The sequence below is a fragment of the Zootermopsis nevadensis genome, unplaced genomic scaffold (genome assembly GCF_977971745.1).
Source record: "Zootermopsis nevadensis isolate Lab colony 2312 unplaced genomic scaffold, Znev_1.0 Znev_ptg000020l, whole genome shotgun sequence".
In the NCBI taxonomy this organism is placed as follows: domain Eukaryota; kingdom Metazoa; phylum Arthropoda; class Insecta; order Blattodea; family Termopsidae; genus Zootermopsis; species Zootermopsis nevadensis.
Genome location: NW_028259152.1, coordinates 10,650,175 through 10,670,397, shown reverse-complemented (window position 1 = coordinate 10,670,397; position 20,223 = coordinate 10,650,175). Strand labels below are relative to the sequence as shown.

The window sequence follows — 20,223 nt, the reverse complement described above, 5'->3', positions numbered from 1 at the left end:
GAATTTTACAAACAAATATTATGAATAGCAAACATTTATATCAGTTTCCTTATAACAGGGCGGATACTGAGAATAGCGGTAAAGTTCGGCATAAGTTTCATGTAAACTTTGGTTTAAGCCTTGTATAGACAAACATTAAACTGTTCCGACAGATTTAAGTACAGATTTATGTAGAACCAGACGAGTACTTTCGTAGATAAAGAAGCGAACAAACACGACGTCTTAGTAATATCTTCAGTTGATACACTTACAGCAAAGAAATCTCAATATAATAGTTAGTATATATTTTGGTAATTAAGTAAAATAAATAAATGGTCTCAATGGGCAAAATGGATGGAAGTTGAACATGAAAGTGGTACACATGCCAACTGCCTTCTAATTCCATGACGCGTTTGTTCTTGAAACCAAGTATACAACAACCAGTTAAGAAATTCTTTATTTTATGGAATCTGAAAATTAATTATCGTGTTAAATCCACGATAAACCCTGTTTAGATAAAATTCAGTTCCGTCACTGATCGTGTAAGATATATTTTTATGTTACGCTCCGATCTGCGCCTGGGTTAACCTGCCACACATCTTGAATTTCTCATTTGTCATGCGTACTGCACGTCCCGTCCATGCCATCATCTATGGTTTGGAATTATTAAGTGAGCAGTACGCATTGAAAGATGGCTGTCTTCTGGGTTGTTACGCCATGTAGTCTAGTAGAAGTTTACTGATGGTGATGGAGGCAGCAAGGATCTCTGAAACGTCGGTAAACGTCTACCAGACTGCACAGCGCAACAACCCAGAAGGGAGCCATCTTCAGACTCACCGTAGTGAAATCCAACATAGGACGCATTTAGTTACTACTCTACTTTAAGGTGTTAAGAGGCTGGTAACGTTTCTGAAAGATACCTGAAAAATAAGATGAAGAAAGTTGATAAACAAAAGGAAATAAAGAGGATGACGGAGAGAAGTTCGTGACATGTCTGAGGATTTCACGACTGGTTGGTTACATCTGAAACCCGTTCTTTTAACTTGACCAAACTAACAGAAAGTGAATTTAAGATGTGATCAGCATAAAAATAAGGTTCCAGGATGATTCCAGCCACAAGGACTGTGATACAGGTTGACAGGGTATTGTTATAAACGGACTGGAAAATCAGACAGAGACGCTGTCGTCTGTAGGGCTCAGCCAGACATAATTCGAGGTGAAGTCCATTTCACTGTTGTACCACACCAGTATAGATCTTAAAGCTGTCAAATTCTCGAAAATGAAGCGACACTGATGAAAAATCCCGTCGTTAAATCAAGGGTCGGTTTGAACGACCCAACAGTGGAAGATAACATTGGAATGGATTTTCGAAAAAAGGCTTGTGAAGGTCAAAAATGAATTGGACATAACACAGTTTTGGGTTTCTGTGATTATAAAAAGAACCTGTTATAATTTTAACATTTTCTTTTGAAATTTCAGGTTTTCACGGCGGTGAATACGAAGATTAATCTCTTCAGAGGACCTGAGCTGTGTAGCTTGGTACAAATTTACCGACGTTTCAGAGTTACTCTCTGCCTCTACCATCAGGACCATCGCCGCGGTGGCTGCACGGCGCAACAACCCATAAGACACTCATACTCGTTAACTGAAATTGTCTTTTCTGGTTTATCATATATTCAAATGAACGGCTCTGGAAGTGGGTCCTTTGATGTTCCTCTGACAATAAAAAGGAATTAGATAAATGCCGTAGCAAAAGAAAAATAAATAATATCAGTGCACGGTAATGAGATGGAAAAATAGCTGTTACCAATTTTCTGTAACTATTTTTAAACGTGTCGACGTTTAATTTAAATTGTCGATGTACTGCGGTTGAGAAATATTGTTCCAGAAGATACGAATGGCAGTGCAAGGAACAGCGGGCTTCATCATACTGTACGTGAAGCTAAAGTCTTAAACTAGAGGAAATTACACGTTAGACTTTATAAATAAGGTGCAAGGCAGGAATTACCCAACTAATTATTTATACCTTAGTGGCTGTACCCAGAGCCAACTGTTTCAGCAGTATCCTCTCTTTCTATCGATTCTACAGCCCCGAAAACTAAGACGTGGAATCAGCATAAATTCCGTAATTGGGAGTGGGGTAGAAAATTGTATATCCTTAGCTATTACACCCCCTGCAACCCCCTGTCGTCCTACAAACACAACCCCAATTTCTCTGTAGGTTAGGTAAGGGGCCTGGACTTAAGTAAAGGGGTTTGCTTTCGTCCCCTTAACAACCCCTTCTCTTCTTCACATAGTTAATAAATAAATAATTGCAACTTGAATTACGTCAATGTTCATGGATGAACATTAAACTTCCTGGCTTTGTTGCTATTATTAGGGGAAGAGATAGAGTACAGTAAGTTTAACAAGTTTCTGACTTCTGTTATATTACATTTACTATAACTACATTTGGAAAAGAGTAAGAATAATTTTCAATTTCGCGAAGAAACATTTTGATTTCCTTCTCAATCGGCAACTGGCATACAGAATACTTATTGGTTTCGCTTGATAAATTGCAGGATAAATTTGGAACCCTTCCGTAAAGTATCTTTAACCGATACATCTTTATGACGAAAGCACTGAATTTCTTTTAGGTAAATGCTGAATTTCGAAATGTTGTTTACAATATATTCGGTATGTAACACGTCAAAAGAAGAATACATACATTTTACAGAATTTCCTTCAAAATGTAACAGTTAATCAGGTGATAAATAAATCTACTGATTTTAAGGAACACTAACATAATCATGCAATCAAAATTGGATCCTACCCTTAACCAGTTCCACCTAGTTCACATCTTCAATATGCATCTAAAATCAGTGTTAATGTTACATTTCTAACTACAACATTTTCCTAAAATTTTATATCATTTCTTATTTCCGTCACGTACAATCATAAACTCTTTGTATCACTGTTACTTAATCTTTCTCAAATAAAGACATAATGTCCTTTACCTCACTATTAAACATCCATTTGATTACGATTGTGAAGGCGTGTGGTTTGTTGATCGATAGTGACGTTTCGGAGGAAAGTACCATGGTAAATGTATATGTTCCTCCGAAACGTTGCTAACCACTCACAAGACTACACGGAAGCTCACAACCAGCATGTGCGATTTCAGTTTCTCATGGCGGCGAGTATTAATATGTCTTCTTTGGTGCTGCGTATAAACTGGCCGACGTTTCATAAGTGTTTACTGCGGGAAATAAATCACCGTCCTGATGATAAAAGCAATAAGAACCTTTTAAACGCCGGTAAACATTCATCAGACTGCACGGCGCTAAGTCCACATCAGGAGCACACTTGCTAAAATATGGTTTTCTTCAAATGTCTGCTTTCGTATTAAACCCTAAACTAAAATACCTGGAAGTGACCATTCTTCTGGCCAGTACCTTGAATTTGAGAACAAAGTGGCTTACGTTGGTTTCGCAATCACCGATTCAATTATAATAATTATATTGAAATCAGAATCAATGGTTTTATCATATGCTCAATAAGCAGATGTAGAAGGGGTTGAGCCTGACATTTGATGAGTAATGGATATTTTAAAAAATTAATAGCGCCTGGTGGTGACACTAGCGATAATATATGTAGACCCTAAGGGTATTAGTGAGATTTAAGGTTCTCACGGCGGGTGATCATGCAGCCTCCATCATCGCAATGGTGGTGTAGGCAGCAACAATCTCTGAAACGTCGGTAAACGTCTATCATACTACAAGACACAATGACCCAGAAGACATCCATCTTATGAAGGGGGTTAATGTTAGGAGAATGGTTTGTCGTGTGAGCTTAATGATTCAGGTACAATGAAGAACTTTGATCCTATTAGGCGTGTTGATCTAGGCGGGTTCAATTACCAGAAACAGAAGACGTCATTTGTTTCTATGGTGGTATATACACCGTGTGTTATTTAGTACACGGTGTACTGAAAAGGAATGCAGATCATCATGACTGCAATGAAGCGCAAGTAAGCTCTGAGGGCTTCTATTTACCGATCGCTTTCCTGGTTCGAAGATGGATGGTGAAATTCCAGGTTTACTTGCTTGAATTGTTGCAGTTAATACCCAAGCAAAGTGCACTTTTCACATGCTACTACCCAGTTTGATTTGATAGACAGTTAATATGTTTACTTCAAAAAATCGACATTAAAATATACAGAGATCTTAGCTGAATGGTCATCCGTCTGTCTTGTGTCCTCTAGTTAAAGATATTCCAGTGTCTGGTAAATTGGAACGAAAAAATGAAACTTGCACACATTACAAACGTCGGTACTAGATGGAGGTGAGTGGTCACCTTCAGGTTCCAGCTGCCTTAACTCTCGGTAAAGAATCCCTAATAGGAGGCCGAGTGGGATTCTAGAAGCGTATAGAGGGCGCAGAGGAAAAACTACAACACGCACCAGATATCGGAGAAGTCCCATAAGCTTTCTGTCTTCCGGGTTGTTGCGCTGTGTAGTCTGGTCGATGGTTACCAATGTTTCAGAGGTTACAAGCCCATAAAATTTCTCAGTCTTAATTCTTATCTTTTGTTTCTGTTTTCGTGCTGTTTTCTCTTTCCCTTACATTTCTTTTCGGTTTTTATTTATTTCTTTTTTGTTTATTCTGTTGATACCCTATTCGTGTTTTTTCCACAGTGCTTCCAAAGTATCATCATCACCACTTCACCAATCCCAACACAAAAATAACCAATTAGAGAACCGATGTGAAGCATCTACTTCTCTCTTTCTATTGTCATCACCTCACGTTCAAAGTGTAGACTCGCAATGAAGCTCGTATCGTTCAAGATCATTTTCGACCGGCTCGCCAGCTGAGACCCATGCTTTCACGGCGCACAACAACAAACATTATGGTGGCAACTTTTACTCCCTCCACCTGCCACTCTGTTCCCGACGATATTTGCCATAAGCTCTCCCATGAGTTTCAGGTTTTAAGTATGGAATTCTGCAAGATCATCGCAGAGTTTAAGAAAAAAGCAATGGGGCTGGCAGAAGAATCACCCCTCTGTTCATTTGTCTTTCGAGATACGTTAGAGGGGAAGTATCAGAAAAGCCGACAGCAGTTGCGTAGCAAAATTCGCATGTTGTATAAGATACATTCTAAATGACTACTATACACCTTCTAAAATGAATTATTAAAAAAGAGCTGAAAGGCATACTCCACGAAATATCCGATGCTTTCTCTGCAGTATATGAATTATCCTTATTATTAATGCATTATTTCGTAAAATATTCTATAGAACAATTTTCCTTTATAGCAAAAGTGTTGCGTTTTAAATGGAATATTCTGTACTAGGCTATTTCGTAACCGAAATACAGGGTGATCCAAAAGTCGCAAAACCCGAACAAAAAATCGCGCAGAAGAGCATGGAAAAGTAAGTATTGGCAACACTGTACTGTTGGCCGGGTGTTGTGCAGGCAGTATAACCTTGAGACATCTGCTAGGTCTCACCAGTTGAGTAACGGCATTCGAAAGTGTAAGATGAGTTTTTCACAAGCGGGGCGAGTATTTATTGTGGAACATTATTTTACGACGAATTCGTACACGGAATGCCAACAATCGTTTGTGCGTAGTTTTCGAAAATCGCGCGTGCCGAATAAATCAGCAATATGCCGAATTGTTCACCGTTTTCGTGAAACAGGCAGCGTAAGTGACAAGAAGCGATCTGGACGGCCATCAAGTCTGAGTGATGAAAATTTGAATGAAACCAAGAATCATCTGTGAAGAAAGCGTTGTCCAAGATGCCGACACCTTTGCCCGGTTCCTTGAGTTCGTGCATTGTGTGAATTCTGTAAGGCACAAGTTTCAGCCGCCTCGTACACCTCTGCGTTGTTCCATAACTGAATCCAGTCTGCTGTGCTAATCTTCTTAAGGACTTCCTGGGTGACCGTTCTAAGCACTGCCAAGTTGGCATTCCGTGTATGAATTCGTCGTAAAATAATGTTCCACAATAAATACTCGCCCCTCTTGTGAAAAACTCATCTTACACTTTCGAATGCCGTTACTCAACTGGTGAGACCTAGCAGATGTCTCAAGGTCATACTGCCTGCACAACACCCGGCCAACAGTACAGTGTTGCCAATACTTACTTTTCCATGCTCTTCTGCGCGACTTTTGGTTCGGGTTTTGCGACTTTTGGGTCGGGTTGCGCGACTTTTGGATCACTCTGTATATGTACAGTTTCAGTGTGAAGACACCTCGCTTTCCTTGTACTGAAGCGTTCCACACCCTGCAATAGTTTACAATAGCAGGGGATACAACATTACCACAGACACAAGTACTAATAGTAAATCAAATCTCTTATGGAGCACTAAAATTCTGATTGTGTATATACTGGCATAGAAGGATGCTTGCAATTATTAAACAGAGGGGCTTATTTGGAAGGGTTTTATTGAGGACCTACTGTTTATTATTATATATGAATAACCATGAAATGGTGAATCATTGACATATACTCATGTCTGTCCGTCCGTGTATGCTGTCGAGTTCCTAACGTAGTTTTTTATTTTGTTTTCAAAAGGTTATAAACTACAATGAATAGTCTACAAAGAGGGTATGAATTATTAACTGTAATGTACGTGACGTAATTCAAGATGCAATACGCATTGAGCACATCCAAGAGAAATACCACAATGTATTCTGACTTGTTTACACGATAAAAAAACATGTAAAATTGGTTCCAACTAAGCAACTCCAATAATTTAGCGTATTAAATATTTAGGGAGAAAAAGTTTCCCTGAACGCGGGTAACCGGGGGGGGGGGGGAATCCTTCAAATAATTTAACTTACTATGGGTTGATTTGTGAATGATGAACTAAAAAAGGAACATTGAATCAGGTGGTCGTAGGCTATTTAAAGATGCTATCCTGCCACTTGCTTGGAGAGACTAAGGAAAACCGTGGCCGGCATCCTTGGCAAAATTTGAACCCTTTCTTTATTCCCTAATAGCCCGCGATGTATGCATCGTTATGAGCCTTCCATAAATTGAATCATAAATATCAACATGACTGGCACATGCCTCTTTATGATTGAAACAACATATTACGGATGCATTGCATAATTTCATGTATGTGTTTCTATTCACATGTCATGAAATAAAAGTCTTCGAATGTTTGTCTTTACAAGTCAAGTAACGAGTACAACCTCCTATATCAATATGTCTAACTTCACATCATCGTTTGCTTATACAATAGGCTTACAGCGGACTATATGTATTGATATTTATCCTTTGTCTCTTAATAAGAACGTAGCAGGTGTTTGCATAATTGTAATTAACAAATGACATCGACTGTGTCAACATATGTTAGAGGCAAAATCATCTTGCAAATTGTCAGGGCGTCTTGTTTCCACTGTCATATTGGCAGTGAAATAACAAGTATGGCCAAATAATATATTTGCCTCTAAACGTAATATCACATTTTTATTTCTTCGGATGTGCTGTTCTGAATCAGAATGTGTTTTGCTTTTTTTTCTTGTTTTTTTTTATAATTTAACTATAGGAAAATGCCATATTTTGTATTCCAGGGTCGCGTCACGTATATTGTAAGTACTCTAAAAGTTACCTAATAGCATCAGCACGTGTACAGTTAAGTATTCTTCCATCTAGCGCCATTACTGGAAACCTTTAGGCCTCTGCGATCGCAACAAAACAGGCCCACATCAAAGCAAGCAAACATGAAATGGGTTATGTACAATACAAATACAGGGTAATGGTGTCATTGACTTCGTTTGTCTATGTCTAATAAATTTTAAGCCAATTATCTAATTTTAATATAACTTGGTATTGATATCGTGCCACAAGAGGTATTTTCAAAGTTGTTAGTAATACGAAATTGGTGTCTGGGCCAACTTCTGACTATGAAATACCAGTAGCACATAACGTGTGTGTTGAAAATTTTAATTCTTTCAGTATTGGATTATTTATAGACTTCTAAAAATATTTTAAGGCATACTTAAAAGGCCAGTAGTGGATTTTTGTGAAAACGGCAAAAACCTTCAAATTTCATAAAAGTCGAAGAATGTTTTGACAAGCTAAAATTTATTAGTTCTTTTAACGAGTGAGACTTTATAGTTAATGATGTTCTCAGTCCTTCCGTGGTCTTGAAGCATGCTATTTGCTGACGGGTAATGAAAATACAATTCTATTCACTACGTCTAACAGTATACCCACACTTGTTGTTTTAGAAATCACTAATTCCTTCAGATCCTGAACGCACAATTTTGTAGGTCAGACTACTGAAGGTGATAAAAGGCAAAGAGATGAAGATAAAGATAGTAAAAGAGGACAAGAAATAGAGGAAGATGAGAGAAAGGTAGCACGAAAGGAGAAGAATATGGAGCGGAAGACGAAGATGGTAAAAGAGGAGGAAGGACAGTAAAATAAGAAGATGAACAAATACAAAAACGATATATGTTTAGAAGGATATGACTCCACAGAAAATGTCTTCCTCGTGATAAATTGGATATGAACGCCGCTCCAAATAATAACTCTGGATCTCAAATTTTTGTCAGGTACACATAATAATTCACGTTGCTGTACCCTTGAAGAATTCCTGTGAAATAATATCCTGGATCTCAACGTCGTTGGTTCTGTCTCTCTTATCTTCTTCTTCTTGAAACGACTGTGTCATTTTCTCGCACCATCACCTTCACTTAACCGTATCACTGTGTTTCATCTGATATTTGTTCCTACTATTCTATCGTGGGCGTCACCAAACATTAGAGTAAAAGTGACATAAGTCGGAATCAATACACCTCTCATCTGGTTTCTCTTGTATCCCACAGAAAATAAATAATGGTTAATATATTATTAGTCAAAGAAACAGGTATTAAATTTAATAATAATAATTAACCAATTAATTATTAATAAAATAACAGTACCCAATTTTCAAACCAAGTTAATATGGAAGGATAGAGAAAGATAAAGAATCAGAAGGAATAATAGATCATAACCAGACAAAACTGTTCATACGGTGACATAAAACTAAAAAAAGTATAAAATAAATTTCTGGGTTGACATAGAACACACTGGCCTTATTCTACAAAACAGCCTTTCCGATTCCGACAGGCTCAGTGGTTTTTCTGCTCACTGACATACACAGAACAGCACCGCGGGGATAAAGAGGCTGGAACATGAATCTGACCAGTAACCCCACCTATTGGACCGGAACTAAGACTCAGCATAGTTCGCTTTTACTGCATGATGATCAGCAACAGTTTGTTTTAATTCTTGATCACTTAATTTTGCCTGGATAGCTCAGTCAATATAGTGACTAGCTACGGACTGGGCGACCGGGGTTCGATCCCCGACAGTGAGCAGATAATTTTTCTTCTAGACACTCCTTTTCAATAGATACCGGGATCCTTTTCAGGGGTTAAGCGCGGTCGGGGCGTGACGCTGACCACTCGCCCCCTCCTAGTGAAGAGGTTAAGAATTAGTTGGAGCTATACCTCCTCGCTCCCTCCCAAGTGCTGACATGGCGTAAAGTGGGACGGCTTTACTTTCTTTTTATAAATCATTTAAATATGCACCTATAATTCTATGTCGAGATCTGGTTATTGCTCCCAAAATATTTCATGATTTTCCCAAGTCCTCTGAAGAAAACACCAAAATGGGCTCTTAGCATTTCCTTCCTAATTCTCTTAAGTCCCTTTTATGTTATTAATCTCATACCTTATTCTACGCTAAAACATAATAAATTGTTATCTTAAGCTACAATGTATTATATTACACTAAAAATAAATGATTATCAATCCTACAACATTTCTTAAGCTCCATGAAAACTTCGGGTTAAATTAAGGTAGGTTTACGTAAATATTGAGAGACAGAGAAATGCTTGAGTAACTGATTGTATCTACTCGCCGAAGGACTCGCTGGTCCTTTAGGGACGTCAGACTGATGTATCAAGTTGCTCGTCTCAGGGCACGAGGACAGAAAGAAATTGAGAAATGTGCGTGGCAAGGCCAAACGTTCTTGAAAATAAGTAATTCGTTTCTGATTCAATAAGTCGCCGATATGTTACATAACCAGGCGTTGGATGCAAAATATTAAAGTAGAGTGGGGAAGTGACTATTTGAGTGGCTGTGGGTGGCGTCCGAAGATAAATTATTTTATCGACGTGGATAAATTTTTATTTCAACAGCAGACACAGATCAGTTATTACAAATTCCTCAACTCCGTATAAGGGATATTAAAATACATCTTACGGAAATAGTTTGTGACAACATGAACTGAATTTATTTATTTTCACTTACATTGAAATCTTTTGGAAACCGTTTTACTGGTGGTGATTGAATTCTGAAACGAATGTGGACTATAGGCGTTGGAAATAAAGTAATGAGAAGAATATTTAGACCTAACAAAGAGGAAGTAACAGCACGACGGAGTAAATTGTATTAATAAGGAGTTGCATATAAAGCAGCTTACGATTTCCATCTTATATGATTATACTGATTAAAGCGAGGAGAACGAGATGGGCTTGGCATAGGCAAGTGAGACTGCACAACAGTTCCAGTAAGGAAACCTGATGAAGAAAGACCATTCTGGAGACTCTAAGGATAGTATGGGTCATCCATAAATACATTTGGACTGTATTCATCTGGCTCAAACCATTGTACAATGTTGGGCGTTTATATACAAGGTGATGAACACTCGTGTTCCACAGAAATTGGCAAATAAACTGTAACACGGATACTTAAAATGGTATGGTCAGAGTATGGACAGAAAACCAGGGAAAGATGCCACATGGGGCACGTGTGTTATAAAAAAGTTTTCAGAGAATGATAATGTTAGATAATGGACTAGATTCAGGTGGCTGGCGATAAGATCCAGTGGCAAACTTCCATTAGTACAGCAATGATCTTACCAAATCCATAACAGCAATTAATTAAGAAACTATAAATTTTTCAAGAAAAAGTCTGACTATGACGGCCTAATTAGTTTTAATAGCAGCCTAGCACGTCGATAAATTAAGTTTCCAAAGTATCACACTCCTCACTCGCGAGTAGAGTTTTCTGATTCTCTCAAGAGCGCTCGGAGGCGTCAAACCGAAAGACCGAAACAATTATTATTGCTATATGTTACTAACCTAACCTAATCTAACTCTGCGTCCAGATAGGTTCTGGGGCCCACCCAGCCTCCTATCCAATGGGTACCGGGGACCTTTCCCGGGGTTAAAGCGCGGCCGGAGCGTCATGTTGACCACTCACTCACATCTAGTGCCGAGGTCAGGAATGAGTAGGAGCTATAATACTCACCCCCGAATTGCCAACATGGCGTACAGTGGGACAGCTTTGTATGTGACCATGAGACAGTACCACGAGGTACTACAAGTTGTGCAAAATCCTTTCACTTGGGTGCATTTTTCATACACGAGCAGAATTTTGCTGTAGATCCTTAGCTTTTGGGAAAGCACATTTCACAGTGTGTGGGACTACGAATTGGGATAAACTTTCGTTGCTTCCTGCTCAACCCGTCTTTTCTTCCCTTTCACCCGCGTCACGTGGTTACCATTAGGATGGCAAACTATTTTTTTGTACGTAGTAATACTATACTTGAATAGTTGCAGCCAAACCAACTCACGTGACAGCCACGCGCGTCTCTATGTTTCAACATTGTTACAAACGCACTCTCCTCTTCCTCGGTTCCCACTATGTTAAGTTCATTTCCCCGTTAACAATTACCCTCTTCCCTTCAGTAAATTAAAAATATTTCCACATAAAACATCAGCTACTTTGTCCTCACCTCTCCACCGCTCGTTAACATGCTTCATCGAGATCCTAACGCCTCAGGTTCGACTCCAGGGGTGAAGGCGTACAGAAGTAGCTGGAGTATGAGATCTCAAGTGAATCGAACCGCAAGTGATGAGATTCTGCACGCTCCAATCACTGGTACCCCCTTCTCACTTCCTGCAATCGTTGCTGCGGGGGGTTCAAACGAAGAGGGAGTGAGCCAAGTGGAAAAAGAGCTCTATTTTTTCATGCGTGAGAACCTACGTTTTTCACAAGTGAAGTAGAGAGAGAAGCGAATTGAAAAATAGCACAGTTTATAAGCTTTCAGTGATAGGTCTGGGAATATTAGAGTATGCATTTACAGTAGATACTACAAATTTGCTTCTGAAACGACTTTCACTCTCAGGTTTGCCATATAATATCTACATAAATACATTTTTAAGTACGCCCTCATCTTCATTCCTTCTTAATCTGACTTTCTTCCTTTTTTGCTCAAGTACTTCCTTTCCTTCGTGTTATCTCCTTTGCTGCCTTTCTTCATATTTTCTTCCTTCCTACTCCAATTCTATTCCTTTATCCCCTCCTTCTTAGTTCGCTTCTCCATTTGATTATTCCTTTCTGTTTTCATCCTTCCATTTTGTATCTGTTCCCGTTATTATGTAATCTAAAGATTCCCCATGTTCACCACAGTCGCCCATTGCACCCATGTCATTGGCGATTTCAATCCAGTTCACATCTTCTAATTCTAATACTTAAAGACGTTCCGGTATTGTAATATTAATCTCCCATCTATGCCTGTGTCTCTATGTCACGGATTTGAGGTTTTCACGGCGGTGAGCCTGAAGGCGATGATGGAGGCAGCAAGGACCTCTGAAACTTCGGTAAACTTCTACCAGACTACACAGTGCTACAACTCAGAAGACAGCCATCTTCAAGCAGTTACACGAGTTTATAAACTTTCGAAACAGCCTGTGTCTAATGTGTACAAGTTAAGACATTAGGTCTCACTGCTCTAGAATATTGGGTTATCCGTGGCATGCGGGCTGTCTTCGATATGTCGCTGCAGCACGCATTCCATTCTAGCCCTACATATAGTTCAATACCACTCCCTTATCCTCCTACGCCACAACACAAGTTCCTCTGAAATTCTTCCAAGATGTTACTTCCGCAACGCGATGATGGGCTTAGACAATTTAGCCTCGAGATCTTCACGTCAGACAGAATAAATCGACGAAGCTCATTCCAACAGGAGTTCAGCGACATGTGGCATGCTGTTCGCCTTACTCACCACCTCTGGGAATGGCTGAATTAATTAATTTATACTCTTGACATAATGAAGATGATTTAGGACGCCTATGTACGAAGCACGAAGAACATAAGAAATTAACACAGTTACGGTTCTACGTAAAAAACATTGATGCCTTATAAAATATAATACTCTGTGAGTTTTCCATCGAAATACCGACTCAACCAATGAACGATAATCACAAAACTTGTTACGAACGAGATGACATTGAAAGACACCCGGGGTTCGTATTATTAACAGCCTAAAACCCATATTATTGGCATGGCGAACCTGTGAATTTTTAAGAAGAAAACTACAAAAAGAATTCATCATTATATTATCTGTGGATGTAAGAAGCTGTTATTGCCAAATATTTAGAGTGTCGTTAAACAATATTGCGTTACCTACAGAATATTCCAATGTAAGTATCACAATATGAATATTAAATGAAAGGTAACAACGAATAGTGAATAGGTAAGAATTTGGAAGAAGATAATCGTGTCCTTTTTTAGAAAGAGTTCTTCGAGTTAGCTGTATCAAAGTATTGAGCTAAATACTCGTAGGCCATGTAAAAGTCAAATATATTGGAGTCTTGACCTAACTGCTCGTAAGCAGAGCAGCAGTTAGCTACGTCATAATCTTGAGGTAATGGAACGGAAGCAGAGGACAAGATAGTTGCCTGAGTCTTGAGCTAACTCCTCTTGAGCAGAATAAAGGTCAGTCAGGTCAGAGTCTTTAGCTAAGCGGTGTTAAGCAGAGTAAAACTTAGCCAGCCGTGTGAGAGTTCCCAGCTGGCTCATTTTATGCAGGGTGCGTACGTAAGATAGTTACGTCTCAGCCAAGTGATCGTTAGCAGAGAACAAGTTACGAGCGTTAGTTTTGAGCTAAGTGCTCGCAAGCAGAATAGAGGTTTTGTATGTGAAAACCTTGGGCTAACTGCTCACAAGCAGACTACCTGTTAACCAAGTCGCAATCTTGATCTGATTGTTGCAAACAGAAAGAAAGAGAGCCTGGAACAGAGTAGTGTGTTATACAGCGTTCCAGCGATTTTGGCCGCTGAACTTCGTGAATTCGAACATAGGAGCGAGTCTCGTACCAGACGATTACTGGAAGGGATGTCAACAGGCCGCGTACAGTACACTACAAATAAAATATCACCACGGTATGTAACACAGGAAAGTCGATTTCACTACACTACAATTCACTAGAAAATTAACACTGAAGAGAGTATTAGATAATTTTATCTTCTTCACAACTCTTCGGTCCTCTTCCAATACTTTCACTCCTCACAGACCTTCGCTTTCTGACTTATCACTCGATTCATCGCTATCGCTGCTCCTGTCCACTCCATTATATACAATTATAATATATTTGATATATTATTGACAAAGGGTGACTAGGCGTGACCTCCTTTGAAAGCATGACGAGAGGACACCTTAAGTGTTAAAACATCACCAACATTTTAAAAGCTTGACCAAGCCTGACAACGCGTTACATACTGTAACGGCGTGACGAGATGTGGCCATAAGTGCCGAAAAGTGACGAATATTTTCAAAACGTTACCAAATATAACAAACTAACCTAAAGTAACCTAACTTAACTTAACATAAACTAACCTAACCTAACCTAACCAAACCTAACTCGACCAAACATAACCTAACCCAATCTATTATAACCTAACCTGTCGTAACTTCATCTAACGTATTGCAAAGTAGCAAAATTTAACCGAGTAAATAACATAAGCGTACCGAAACGTGACTTAGTGACCAAGAGTGCCCAAGCGTGAAAAAGCGTGTCTAGGCGTTACGTGCTTTGACGTCCTGAAACAGATCACCAATAAGTGTCGAATCGTGACAAAGCTTGACCACACGCGACCTGTTATAAAGGCGTGATGAGAGGTCACCGTACGTCTTAAAATACGACGATTTGAAAAGTGTGTCTAAGCGTGACTTAGCGTGCTCAATCGTGGCAAAGCGTGACTAGGCGTGACGTAATGTAACGGCGTGACGAGATGTAACCAGAAGTGTCGGAACGTGACGAATATTTACAAATCGTGACCAAGCGTGACAACGCGTCACTAGGAGTGACGTACTGTAACGGCGTGACGAATTGTGGCCATAAGTGTCAAAACTTCACAACAATTTTCACGTTACCTAACCTAAACTAGCCCGGCCAGCCCTTACGTAACCTTAGTATTGCAAAGTAGTAAAAATTAACTGAGCCTTACGTAAGAACGTAAGCGCGCCGAAGCTTGACTTACTGACCACGCGTAACAAAGAGTGACTAGGCGTGACGTCGTTTGACGTCATCACAAGAGGTCACCATAAGTGTCGAAAAGTGACGAAGATTTAAAAAGCGTGATAAAGCTGACTGGGGTTCATGTACTGTAATGGCGCAAAAAGATTTGGCCATATCCATCGAAATGTGACGGAGATTTAGAAAGAGTGACCAAACGTGACAAGGCGAAACTAGGCGTGACCTACTGTGACGGCTTTACGAGTTGTGGCAATACGTGTCGTAACGACGGAAACATTTTCAAAACCTTACCTAACCTAAGAAAACACACCAAACAAACTTAACCTAACCTAACCGAACATAACCTACCTTAACCTAACCCAACCAAAATTAACATAACATAACCAAACCCAACATAACCTAACTTAACCTAACAACATAACTAAATCTAACCTAACTCTACCCATCTCCAACCTTACCAAACAAGACGGAACATAATCTAACGTATTGCAAAGTAGCAAAAATTAACCGAGTCCTACGTAACATAACGTAAGCGTGCCGAAGCATGAGTTAGTGATCACGCGTGCCCAAGCGTGACAAAGCGAGACTAGGCGTGACCTGTCATAAAGGAGTGAGGAGAGGTCACCATAAGTGTTAAAATACAACGATGAAATGAAGAGTGTCTAAGCGAGATCAAGCGTGGTCAAGGCTGACAAAGCGTGACTAGGTGTAACGTACTGTAACGGCGTGAAGAGTGGTGGCCATAAGCGTTGAAACGTCATAAAAATTTTCAAAATATTACCTAACGTAACAAAATTCTCCAAACAAATTTAATCTAACATAACCTAACCCTACCTTTCTAACCTAACCTATCGTAACATCATCTAGCATGTAAGATTTGAGGTTTTCACAGCGGTGAGTATGAAGATGTCTGTCTTCTGGGTTGTTGCGCTGTGTAGACTGATCGATGTTTACCAACGTTTCAGAGGTCATACTGCCTCTGTCATCAGGGCGATGAGACAAAGTCCGGCAGAGATAGGGTAGGGCAGAGACGGTTTCCAGCAGATATCTACTTCGTCAGAGACGGGGTCCGGCAGACAACTGTTCCGGCAGAGAGAAAATCCTCCAAAGACCGTGTGCGGCATAGTTCTGTTCCGTCAGAGAAAGAGTCCGGCAGATACTGACTGTCGCAGACATATAGCCCGGTATTAATCAAGACGGTCAGAGAACGGTTCCGGCAGAACGCAGTTCTGGCCCAGTTCGGGTCTGGGAGAGATCTGCTATCACTGAGACAAGGCAGGCGGAGAACGTGTCCAGGAATTAACGAGACCGTCAGAGACCGGTTCCGGCAGAGACCAAATATTCGGAAATTTTAAAAATTTAAAAATTATTCAAAACTTTCAAAAAGTAAAAAAATCACTGGAAATTACTCAAAATGAGTAGGAAAATTAAAGTTTTTGCAGAAATATGAACTTCGAATTTTTTTAGATAATCTCAAACAATTTTATCTCGTTTTTTGGGAAATTTAGAATCTGTTTTTGAATATTTGGAAAAAATTCAAAATTTTGAAAGTTTGAAATTTTGAAAATAATTCCAGCTGAGACATGGTTCGGTCGAGGTCAAGTACGGCAGAGACCGTGTCCGGCAGGGAATTGTTTCGGCAGAGATCGGTTCCGACAGAGGCCGGTTCATGTAGTGACCGAGTCAGGCAGAGACCGGTTCTGGCAGAGTCCGAGTCAGGCAGACAGGAGCTTGAGAATCTTGAAAATTTTAGACATTTTAAAAAAAATTCAAAAAATTTGAAAACACTGGAAATTGCTCAAACAACGGGGGTAAATTAAAATTTTGGAAAAATATTAACTCCGAAATTACTTCGAAGATTTAAAAGAATTTTAATTTTCTTCGTTTTTTGGGACATTTAGGCACTTTTATGAATTTTAAAAAATCTCAAAATTTTGATAATTTATTCGAATTTAGAAAATAATTCCCGCTGAGACATGGTCCGGTCGAGGCCGAGTCCGGCAAAGAACGGGTCAGGCAGAGATCGTGTTCTGCTGAGCCAGCGACCGACAGAATCCAGGAACTGCAGAGACCGGGTCCGTCAGAGACCGGGTCCGTCAGAGACCGTGTCCTGCAGAAAGCCTCTGGCAAAGACCGGGCCATTAAGAGTTAATTTTCTCTTTCTAATATCTGCCGATATTTATGTGTCTGAGTGAACATTCTCATGGCTAGATCAGATCACGGAAATGTCAAGGGCATGTCAAAGTCACGACAATATCAGCCCCAGGTTTTCCCTAACACAGGCCATTGAATTTTTCAACGTCATTTTTCTCTCATTTTTCGCACGCCTACTTCTGCCGAACTGTATGTCTCTCAATGTCCATACTCATGTCAAGTTATGGACACGGATAATTCAAGGTCATGTCAATTTCACAAGAATATCAGAACAAGGTCTAAGTTGGGTTCTGTTAGGTTGTGTTGGATTGGGTTGGTTTTTGTTGGCTTAGTTTGGGTTAGGTTAGGTTTCAATTGCGATCAGTGTGTTCTTAAGAAGGACACAATTGATAATGTCACAACTTGAGACTTCTGGTCCTACGCGTTATACAGGTTAACCATACCAGATTCTGAGCATAATTTCTCGTAAACAGTGTATAAGTTAGGTGGGTGGGCCTCTTGAACTACCTGCTACTATACAGGGTACACGTTGGCTGTGTTAGGGTTGTGTTTAATCTGCTCTTATGCAGAGTATATTCACCGGCGTTAGATTCCCTATGTAAACTGTCGTAAATAGTGTATAATCTAGCTGCGTCTGAATCTCAATCTATTTTCTCGTAAGTAGAGCAGAATTAGTTACTTCACATTTGTGAAATAGCTTTTCCTAAGTAGAGTACAATTTAGCCATTTAGTCATATCAGAGTCTCTATATTACAGCTCATAAGCAGTGTATAGACACGTGACTCTGAGTCTTAAGGTAACTGCTCGTAAGTACATGAATGAATATAGTCATAACTATATCAATATTGAAGTGTCTTTATATAAAATTTATAGGTGCTCTTTTTGTCTGAAATCTTAAACGAAATGGTAGACCGCGAATGCAGCGAGTATATTTACAATTGCATTAAATAATAATTAAGTAATCGTACATATATATATATATATATATATATATATATATATATATATATATTTACGTGCTGCATTGACCTTCATTCATAAGCAACGCACACAGCACGATGCACACAAATCAAAGATTGCCAATAAATTCCCTGCTTTTATAAGCCTTTGATTTCAAACAATCTTTACTACAGGACCGTAGTATCGAATGTAACCCGCTTTCTACCACAAAATTGTTCTAAGTAACAAATTGAAAAGTGGTATCAAACACCATCTGTCTTTGCGTGTATTACGTCGTAGAATCAATTATTAACAGTTGACACCACCAGGAAACGCAGCGGTGGATATAGAGACACGTATATTTTTCTTAAAGCATTAGGGCCGAACGGAAATTGATGTGACTGGTGGCGTCACCGAGCGGTCAATTACAATGATTACACGGCAGCATCAGAACACGCGACCCGCAGAACTATTCTTTCTGTGTGATTAAGTTACTGACCATAACTTACGCGATTTCGTGTCACCTGAAAGCCCCCGTGCCTGGTACTGAACTGTTTGGCGAGAACTAGAACAATGAAAACGACCCAAATTATAACTTACGACACCGCACACAAACACAAACATATTTTGAAGATTCTGTGACGCTCAAACGACACGGCACTGATTACATTCTAACAGAGCTATCATCAGAACAAAGATGTGGCAGATCTGGATAATATAGTAATAGAGATTGAAACTTTTATCTTCGCCGCAGTTCAATTAGTATCAGAATTTTTCTAGTAACAGGTTTTACCTTAAACATGAGTTACAATGTAATTCTACAAAATGTGGACTTGTACAATTTAATGTTCAGCGTTTATTTCCTTCATTTTCCACAACAACTTCCTTCCTGTCTTCATGAAGGCATCCCTGATGATGGTGGCTGCACGGGCATCCGAATCGTTAGTAAATTTCTATCAGAATATACGGTACGACAACCCAGAAGACTTTGTACTCACCGCCATGAGGACCTCACATCCTACATGTAAGACCTAAAATTTTTTGTGATATTGTATCATATGTGAGGAACAATTTTTGTTGTCTTTGATATAAACGATAAATACTGAAGAAGTCACAGTTAATAACATACAACACAATGTGTAATAAAGGAACACAGAAAGACTTAATTAAAATAATACGTGAATAGTTTAATGCGTAATGGCCTGATAATGGTTGAATAGAAACATAGCCAAAAGGTAAACAATAATAGCTGTATTGTTGTGTTGGCTAAGTGCTCAACGAAAGTGTAATTCTGACAAAATAACAGTGTAACCAAAACACCAAACGCACGGGAAGACGAGACTTGGGAAGACCTAGAAAACGACGGAAAGGCTTGTAAACCCGGAACAGGCAATTATGCCTATCAGCCCACTCCTTGCTGTTTCCTAGTAACACACGAATTAAATAGATCTGTACAAAAATAAAATTGTATATTTTGTTTTGCAGGTTTACGAAACTTTGTGCCTTGTTATGAGGAAAGAACACAGAATTATGTTGTATGTAAACAAATAATATTTTGACCAACGAAAGAGGATGAAGGAAGTTGCCTGATAAGGGGTTCGATAATTAGTATTTTCCACCTGTTAATGTTAAGGTGATGTGAGAATCTTTTACGAAATTTGTTGAAAGGAGAAAATCAAGAGATAATATCGTATAAACCTACAGAAAAATAGTCTTCTGATCAGATTCAAATTCTTCGGAGCAAGATTATCGATTTTGGTTACCAAGGGCCACATCGATGTTCACACATTTCTTTACCAATCACAAATCATGTCAGTCTGTTATATTCCTACATTAAGCAAT

The 20,223-nt window shown here is 39.3% G+C and overlaps 1 protein-coding gene and 1 long non-coding RNA gene across 6 annotated transcripts in view; one reads left to right on the top strand and one right to left on the bottom strand.

Annotated features, from left to right (window-relative positions):
- LOC147873286 (uncharacterized) overlaps positions 1 to 4,357 on the top strand; it is a 217,756-nt gene extending 213,399 nt beyond the window's left edge. The window contains exon 4 of the long non-coding RNA XR_015535899.1: positions 1,459 to 4,357. This is a non-coding gene — a long non-coding RNA (uncharacterized LOC147873286). The remainder of the gene's footprint in view (positions 1 to 1,458) is intronic.
- Positions 1 to 20,223, bottom strand: part of dac (dachshund family transcription factor) — a 457,012-nt gene that overhangs the window by 65,452 nt on the left and 371,337 nt on the right. The window lies entirely within an intron of this gene.